The sequence below is a fragment of the Heterocephalus glaber genome, unplaced genomic scaffold (assembly GCF_053883595.1).
Source record: "Heterocephalus glaber isolate CG9 unplaced genomic scaffold, H.glaber_assembly_v1.0 deba00000594, whole genome shotgun sequence".
Taxonomy (NCBI): Eukaryota; Metazoa; Chordata; class Mammalia; order Rodentia; family Bathyergidae; genus Heterocephalus; species Heterocephalus glaber.
The window spans coordinates 9,390,405-9,398,407 of NW_028258151.1; the positions used below are offsets into that span (position 1 = coordinate 9,390,405).

General features: G+C 34.7%; 1 protein-coding gene across 32 annotated transcripts in view; it reads left to right on the top strand.

Annotated features, from left to right (window-relative positions):
- Positions 1 to 7,363, top strand: part of Khdrbs2 (KH RNA binding domain containing, signal transduction associated 2) — a 570,923-nt gene extending 563,560 nt beyond the window's left edge. For 31 of the 32 annotated variants that reach the window (XM_021259405.2, XM_087205160.1, XM_087205162.1 and 28 more), the window contains one exon: positions 7,145 to 7,363. The gene's annotated coding sequence lies outside the window, so the exon portion shown is untranslated. Of the gene's footprint in view, positions 1 to 132; positions 270 to 7,144 lie in introns of all 32 variants that reach the window. The other variant, XM_087205165.1, reaches the window with a different exon arrangement.
- Positions 7,364 to 8,003: the final 640 nt, after the last annotated feature.

Genomic DNA, 8,003 nt, shown 5'->3' on the forward strand with positions numbered 1-8,003 from the left:
TTCTTTCTGTATGTTTATTCTTTAATAAATGATAGATTTGTAACTTTTTTGAGTGCCCAAATGTGCCAAGACTTGTACTAGGCTTTTGAGAAAAGAAAACTATACACACAATGATGTCATATGATTCCATAGGCCTGTATTCCAGTACAGATGATTAAACATATACAAATAGAAATCAAATTACAGACTGGATGAAAATAAAGTCAGCTGGATTAAGCAAGAGCTTCTAAACAGCAACACTATGACTGTGGATCAGATGCTTCTTAGAGGTGAGGAGCTGTCTCCGCATCTGCTATGTGTTGCCAGATATTTCCAGGTGTCCCCGGGAATGACAAAAACATCACTTGCGATTTTTAGCCTCTGGTTTAGATAGAAAGTTCTGTGTGCATTTTGCTAATGGAGACAACTTCCAGTTCAGGAAAATCCATAGAAGTGTCGGGCTGCCGTGACAAGAGTGAGAAGAGCGCATTTCGGGAGGGGAGAAAGTAGCTAAACTCAAGATAGGCAAGCAAATGGTTAAACGCTAATTATATCCAGGACTCACTCTGCATTCAGTGTTTGGGAGGTGGTTCGTAAAACAGAAGGCTGATACAGTAAAAAGCAATCAAATGATTCAGGACCTTGGATACAAAATAAAGAGGATGTTATTTATTCTGTAGGGGTGCCATTAGAACGTGAAAGTAAGAGAAATGAAGCATCATTTCAGAAATATTAATGTGGCAATTATAGACAGAATGATAGAGCCGTACAAGAAAGTCCATTTTAAGTAAGAGATTCCGCTAAGGACATAATTTGGCTGAAATCAGAGAATATATTTCCCAGCATAAGATGAAAGAGGATAGAACAAGTAAGGAAACCAATTCTGCAGTTTGCCTCTCTGTTGAATGTCGTAAGTTGCTGAGATGGTTTTCTCATGATAAATGGACACTTCATGATGGACAGACGTGTCAGGTCTCGGGGCTTCATCAAGTGGAAAGTTACAGCCGATGTTGCAGAGCGGTGAAGCCAAAGATGGTATTATTCCAAACAGTAACATCCCAGGGATACAGAAACCATGAGTCTAGGCTTTCAAATAATCTCATTAAAGAAAAATAGCCAATTTAAATCCCAAAGCCTGGGCCAAAATGGTGCCCACTATTTACCTACAGAAGGAAGAATTCTAAAGTTAATCTTTGCACACCCTGAGATTGTCACCTCACAAGCAGACTTTTGAAAGTCTCCTCGTTTCTTCCACACTTTTTCAGATTTTCAATCTAAGTATATTTTCCTTTTCCCACTTGCAATATGAAATGTTAGGGCAGGACATGATTCTGTCAACTGTCCTAAAACCCCCGTGTCAAACTCCTACGCACTCACTCTCAGTAACTACTCTGTTCATTTGCTCTGAAAGATTTACTATCCTATTAAATACTAAAACCTCTCCCTATACTTGATATGGTTTTAAAATTAAGGAGAAAAAGAAGCCGTGTCAAAAGAGGGGTCCAGGCAAAGGTCACTTCCCCTTCATCCCCACCCCATTTCCCATTCCCCCACTCCACCTTGGACTTAGATCCAAGATAGGAGGATTCTCTGAAATAACGAAGACCTATTCTGTGTTTACCAGTGAACTAGTATATTTACTTTAGGGTTCCTTAAAGTTTTCATTTTTGAGATTCTAACCATATTTGGTAGATATCAAAAATTAAAGTGTGCTTTTTAAAAAATATATAGATGCAATGAAGTAAGTAATAAAGGGTCAACTAGACTAAGAAATGAGAACCTAAGGAAATAAATGGAGAAATTTATCTTCAGGCATAGGAACTTTGATTTTGTTGAATAAGAAAACTCCTCTTTCATAAATAGAGAATTTAATATGATATAAAATCAGGAGTTTTTCTGGCAATTGGATATAAAATGATAATTGGAATAAATTTGAATAAGTGGGACAAGAACAATTATAATAGTCTAGATGTTATGCATTTATCAAAGCAATTTTTAAGTATCTCCAGTGTTAATGAAACTGTATTAGATACAAATTTATGCTTACTTGAACTAGAGCAGTGACTACAGGAATGGAAACAATCTTATTGAATATTAATAAAATGATTAAACCAATACAGGACTTATTTTTTTCTTGAGGTCTTTATGCCTATTTATCAGACTTTACATATTTGAAACTGATCCATGGTACTGGGATGTGTTCCTAGAATTCAGTGCATCAAGAACCATGGGGACAATTTAGTTAATAGTTGCAGTCCACAGATTGTGAGTCTGCAGCAAAATGGCTCATGCTTCTGAGTTAAATGGCACCAACATCTAAAGGTGAAGGCAGAGGGGAGACAGATGTAGCAAGGTGATTCCCCCTGGGTATACCAGAACCCCCATTCCTGTCAGTATGAGAAGACTGCAATCCCCCAGTCCCGCAGGAATGGTTTTAGTGAGATTTGGGTGTGTTCACTAAAAAAAGGGAATGAAACCAAATGGCTAGTGTTACTGATCATTTCTGCCCTTCTGAGTTTAGATTGGAAGTGGTTTTTAAGGGTCCCAAAAGCTATTACCACTTCTTTTCTTTCTTAATGAAAAAACTGTCTTTAAAAATTTTTTAATCCTACTATATAACTTTAAATTTATATTGAACCAAATAAAAAGACAAAACACTTAGATTGTCAGACATCTCAATTTTAGTCCCAAGCCTGACTTTGGCTTAAAGCATGAGTCAGGGTAAAATCTAAAAATGTGGTTAGAAATGAAATGGCTCAGTCATTGTTCTAGTTTAACAATATACCGTTTACCACTTGGAATGTCTAAAATAATATTAATTATAATGTTAATTACAATGACATGCTATTGCAGTATTTTATAAAACTGTTGAAAGATGAGTTTTCTTCTATATAAATCCCTTTTGGAAGGAATTTTGTGTGATTTAAGCATAATTAGTGAACTTATTGCTCTATTTTAAGTGTAAGTGATACAAAGTATCTCAATCTTTATATTAATATATAGTCAGTTTTGCAGTAAGACATGAAAATTCTTTTTTGCAATACACAGAAGGAATCAGCACATTTTATGTCTTTTTAATTGTGATTTTTAAAATTTAAATTATTTATTTTTAACTAATCCACAAAACATAAAATTATATATATATCAATGGGGAATATATGATATTTTGATGCATGTTTGTGTGTGGAATGTTTAAATCAGATCAACCATTTCTATCTCATTTTAATTTGCCTTTGGTGAAATTTTCAAAACAGAATTACGCTGGTGCATGCAAACAGCACCACCAAAGCAGTGAGCACTAAGGGGCACCAGCCAGCATGAGGGCTCAGTGTTGCTCTGCTGTCTCTCTCTTTCCTGTATATTCAGAATTCCAAAAAAACCTTAGTAGGTTTTTAAGAAAAATAGCAACATGAACATGTGATTTTTTTCTTTTTATTTTATGAAAAAATAAAACAAATTTTTATAACCAAATAAGGGAATAACAACAGTCATTACACTGCATATCACTGTCTTCAAAGTAGTTGCTCAGTCCAAGATATAAACCAAAAATGTTCTCAGAAAAAAGAAACAAACAGGTAGCAACACAAACTTTCTTTTCAAGGAACTAAGATAGAGATTTATATAAAATGTTCCACAGCAGGTAAAAAAACACGAAAAGGTCTACAATTACAACTGTTTTTATGTAAATTCATTAAATGTTTCTCATATTTTGATAGTTCTAGAAAATCTTTTTAAATTCACCAGTTTTATATCTTGGAAGTGTATCTTAGTCAAAATTCCTATACACACATACCCCAGTTTCTCTTTCTGTTTTTCCCTAAGTAAGTCTGGGAAAACTTCTCTTCTTTAGTTGCTAAATATGATTTATCTACTTTTAGAATAAAAAAATAAATACTGAGAAAACTGCAATGTCTTTTCTGCTTCAGTAAATATGTCACACTTTGTCAAATTCTGAACATATTAAGCTTTCATGGATTTCTGTTTTCCTTAAATGCTAAGTTTCTGTATTAGAAACAAAGGGTAATTTATTTTTTATAAGTAGCTTTTACTCATTTTTTTACTCACAAATACTTCAAGAACAGATAATTGAGAGATAAATTAGAATGTTTAAGGAAGAAGAATATTGGTTTTCATTTATCTGTGCGTGATTACCACTGCCCTCATGGATGGAGACGATTTTTGTATCCTGAAATCTGTAGGACATCTGCTTTGTTAATTTTCTGTGGCACAGATGAATGTCAGATGCACCATCCTTGAGAAAAATGTACCATTGACCCTTTCGAAAAGTAGCTTTTACCAACAGGGAGATCAAAACTGACTATTTTCACAAGGACTGAAACTAAAGGATGGCTGTTAACAGAGTTACATTTAAACAAAAGTATAAAATATGTATACTTAAGAATATGCCACTTGAAATGAATTGCCTATAAATTTTTAATTTTATCTGAGCTTGTACTTTTTGAATCCCAAATTATTTTTAAAAATTATTTATATTATAACCCAATTAGGATGAACTGATATCATTCTATTAAACTTCTCAATGAAAATGAAAAAATATGATACATATACATTCTAAATCAAGAAGTATTTTTGTTCTAAAAAGTGCCAGCACAATGTCTGAAATATAAATGTTTTCTTCCTCCTTTTCTCCATGCCATTTATCATGACAAGGTATTTTGACTCAACTTAATTCTCATGCCACTTTCTGAAGATCATTTGGTGTTAAAATAATACTTAGATGTATTAAATTTATTTTAACTCACAAATTTCTATTGGCCATACTCAAACTTGGAGACAGTCCTTTTATATAACCATTCCTGTCTTCATTTAGAACATTTTCATCACACTGTTAAAATGACAACAGTAGCATTTGTAAACAAAGAAATAATACAGGGCATGGTGAAAAACTACAGTGGATGTTTAAATTTTTAAAAATTATTATGTTAAAAGACACACTGCCATCAATGTTCTGCAAGGTCTACTAAATTATCCTGTATGTTCACATCAAATTATGGCCAGAGTTCTAACACAGTAAGGTCTGAAATGTACACATATCCTTCTCAGGGCTCCCTGCTAGCCCCCTGTTCATCTTACAAAGCCTCCATACCAGTTCTGCAGTCTGTCAGATCTGATCATTCACAGTGTAATCAACATACACGGTGAATTTTAAATTTTCTAATTGCCTTAAAAGATATATTGCCATTACTCCTGCTCAGTACAGTACTCCTCCCCTTCTCACTTTGAATACACTTACCCCATCATTCTTGCCTGCTCTTTCTGGAGCAGATCTGGATGGTTTCTTTTGTGAGTGTCTTTAATTGCACTGTTCTGGCTGCCTCGATGTCCTAAATCAATTCAAAACATTGACCTTTCATGATAATTTTGACTTTGCAGAAGAACCAGAAGTTGCATGGTATGAGATCCAGTGACTAAGGTAAATTAGGATATAGCACAATGTTTTCATGAGCCTGCTTTTCCATTAAACGGCACTCAGCAGCAGCATTCACCATATATTTGATGCCACATGATACAGACACTCACAAAAGAAGACTTCTAGACCTGCTTCAGAAAGTGACAAGAATGATGAAATAGGTGTGTTCAAATGGAAGGGAGTGTTCTGAGGGGGATGATTGGCAATGTGCCTTTTACTGTGATAATTTTTTTTCACATTCACTGTATATCTTGATCATACCTTCATATATGGGCATGTATGTGAATATTAACACTTTAATATAGGAATCATCTTTTACCTTCTTCTCTTCGCATTTGTTTCCATATCATTTTCCAAAACCATTTTTACATCCTAAGAGAGTTTCATAGAAAGACTTTGAATGAGATATCTGTTAGGTAGGTACACTTGCTGATTGATTTATAGCTTTCTGCTCTCCTTAGTTTCAATCAAAAGACCATGGTAAGGAAAAACCATCTAAAACAAACTCAGAATCCAGTCTCATACCCTGACGATCTGTGCTTCCTCATCAACACCCTTCTAGACTGAGTTCTCCTTATTACACACTAAATTATCATACAAAACAAATAACTAACTTAACTTCCTGCCTCTTGGCTATCTTCTTCTGATTTCCCTACTGAAGGAAGTCACAGAATAAATTTCTACCATATTCTTACACCTACCTTAAACACTTAAATAGTCTCCTACATCTACCAATCAGAACTCCCCAGTGTGACATTCAAATCCCAATACTAACTTACCTTTGAATACCACAGATACAATTACTCAGCAGATAGCCCTTTATTCAAATAAACTTAACAACCCATGTATCTAATATTTAGGTTTAGCTCCTACCTCTTTGAAAATATTTTCTGACCCTTCCCACCTCATAGAACCTCTGTCAACTCACTGGAGAATGTAACATGCTGTACTGTTTTGGTTTTTGTCTTTGTTTTTTGCTTATTTCTGTCCCCATAAGGCTGTAAGTTTCTTCAGGGAAGAAACATGTCCTATTTGTCTTAATAGCTTTAATACCTAACATTGTTTTAACATGTAGAAAAAGTTCATAAAATTATTATTGAGTGAATTATTAATTATCATTGAGTAACTAAAAGCAAACTGATATACTGTTTCTAGGTAAAATTCTATCTTTACTTTTTCTTTTTCCTTTTCTCCCACCTTCTAAAACTTAGATCAAAATTTAAATTCTTTGTAATTGGTCAGATGTTTATTAAATAGTAAGAGGGTTGTAAGTTTGGAATTCCAAGCTGAGAATTAAAAGAATGTTTACAAAGCAATCCTGCCTCTCACTAAGGAATACAAAAAACCGCAGGTCCAAAAGGGACACGTGGACATTGTATGGAGAATTCTAGCCCAGCGTTCCTCCTCAGCTGAGCTCTCACCGGGGCTCAGTCAGGTGCCCCATGTGTACAGCTCCTACTGCCTGGGGACAAGCTGGAATCTTTCTCCACTCAGCACTCTCGCCACTTCTTGGTCCCTCTCTTTTCTGGCCCAATGCCTGGAGATCGGGGTCTCAAGAGACAGAAGTCTGACTCCTTGGAGTCCTTCGCATGTCTCCTCATTTCAGGTGTCCTTTTAGAATCCACTCCGCTCTATCAGAGCGCACCGTTCTGTTGTAAAAGCATAATCCTTCGTTGCGTGTTAGAGTTTTCCGAGCAGCCTATCTCAACCCACATCTGTCTGGTTTGGTTTCAGGTACTTTCCTCCAGAGAATTCTGTTCATCTTGGAAGACATTGCAATCTCCAGTGGTTGGAGCTAGGTCTTCATCAAAAAAGTATGATTCTCCTGTGCTTTTGCTCTACCTGCAAAGCGTGTTCGATTGGCTCAAACTATAGTCAACTTTGATCACCTGTGGTCCTCATTTCCCTGTCATACATTTGTAAAATGTTTAAATAAACAAGTGTTTAAAATAAGTACATGTTTATACTTCTACCAGTCTGATTTCTTACCAAATCAATATATAACTAATTGACGAGGTAGGACTAAGAAAGTAAAAATCATTGAACTTCTCAGTCACCATATCATTTTTATAGACTCATATCACTACATAGTTTTTCTAACCCTTTTAGTAGATGGGAATTAATGCAAAATTTTTCTTCTGAGCATTTTAAAATGTGTATTGACTCACAAACCTTAAATAATTGAAATTAGTATTTGAGGTAAACTATCAACTCAAATGCAGGCATATAGAATAACTCCAAGATCATATTTAACAAAGCAAGGTGTGCAAAAGTGTATTTCCACTGACAGTAAGTAAAAATAATGTGGGCTTTTACAAGGAAATTTGAAATTTATCAGATAAAGCTTTTCAGGGAAGTAAATTTTCACTATTCACTTCATCTTTATTTTCAAACACATTTGTCTTTACTCCCAGATTATATGCTCTCGACTTTAAAATTCAGTTTTATAACATTCTAGTTTTTTAGTGTTATTATTGATCTATCAAGTCAAGAAAATATAAATCTCTTTAAAACAAATGCAGACATAATGTCCCAGATCCCATTTGCCCAAAAGGCTAAGTAAATTCCCTGTAAGCAATTTCCAGGATGTGAT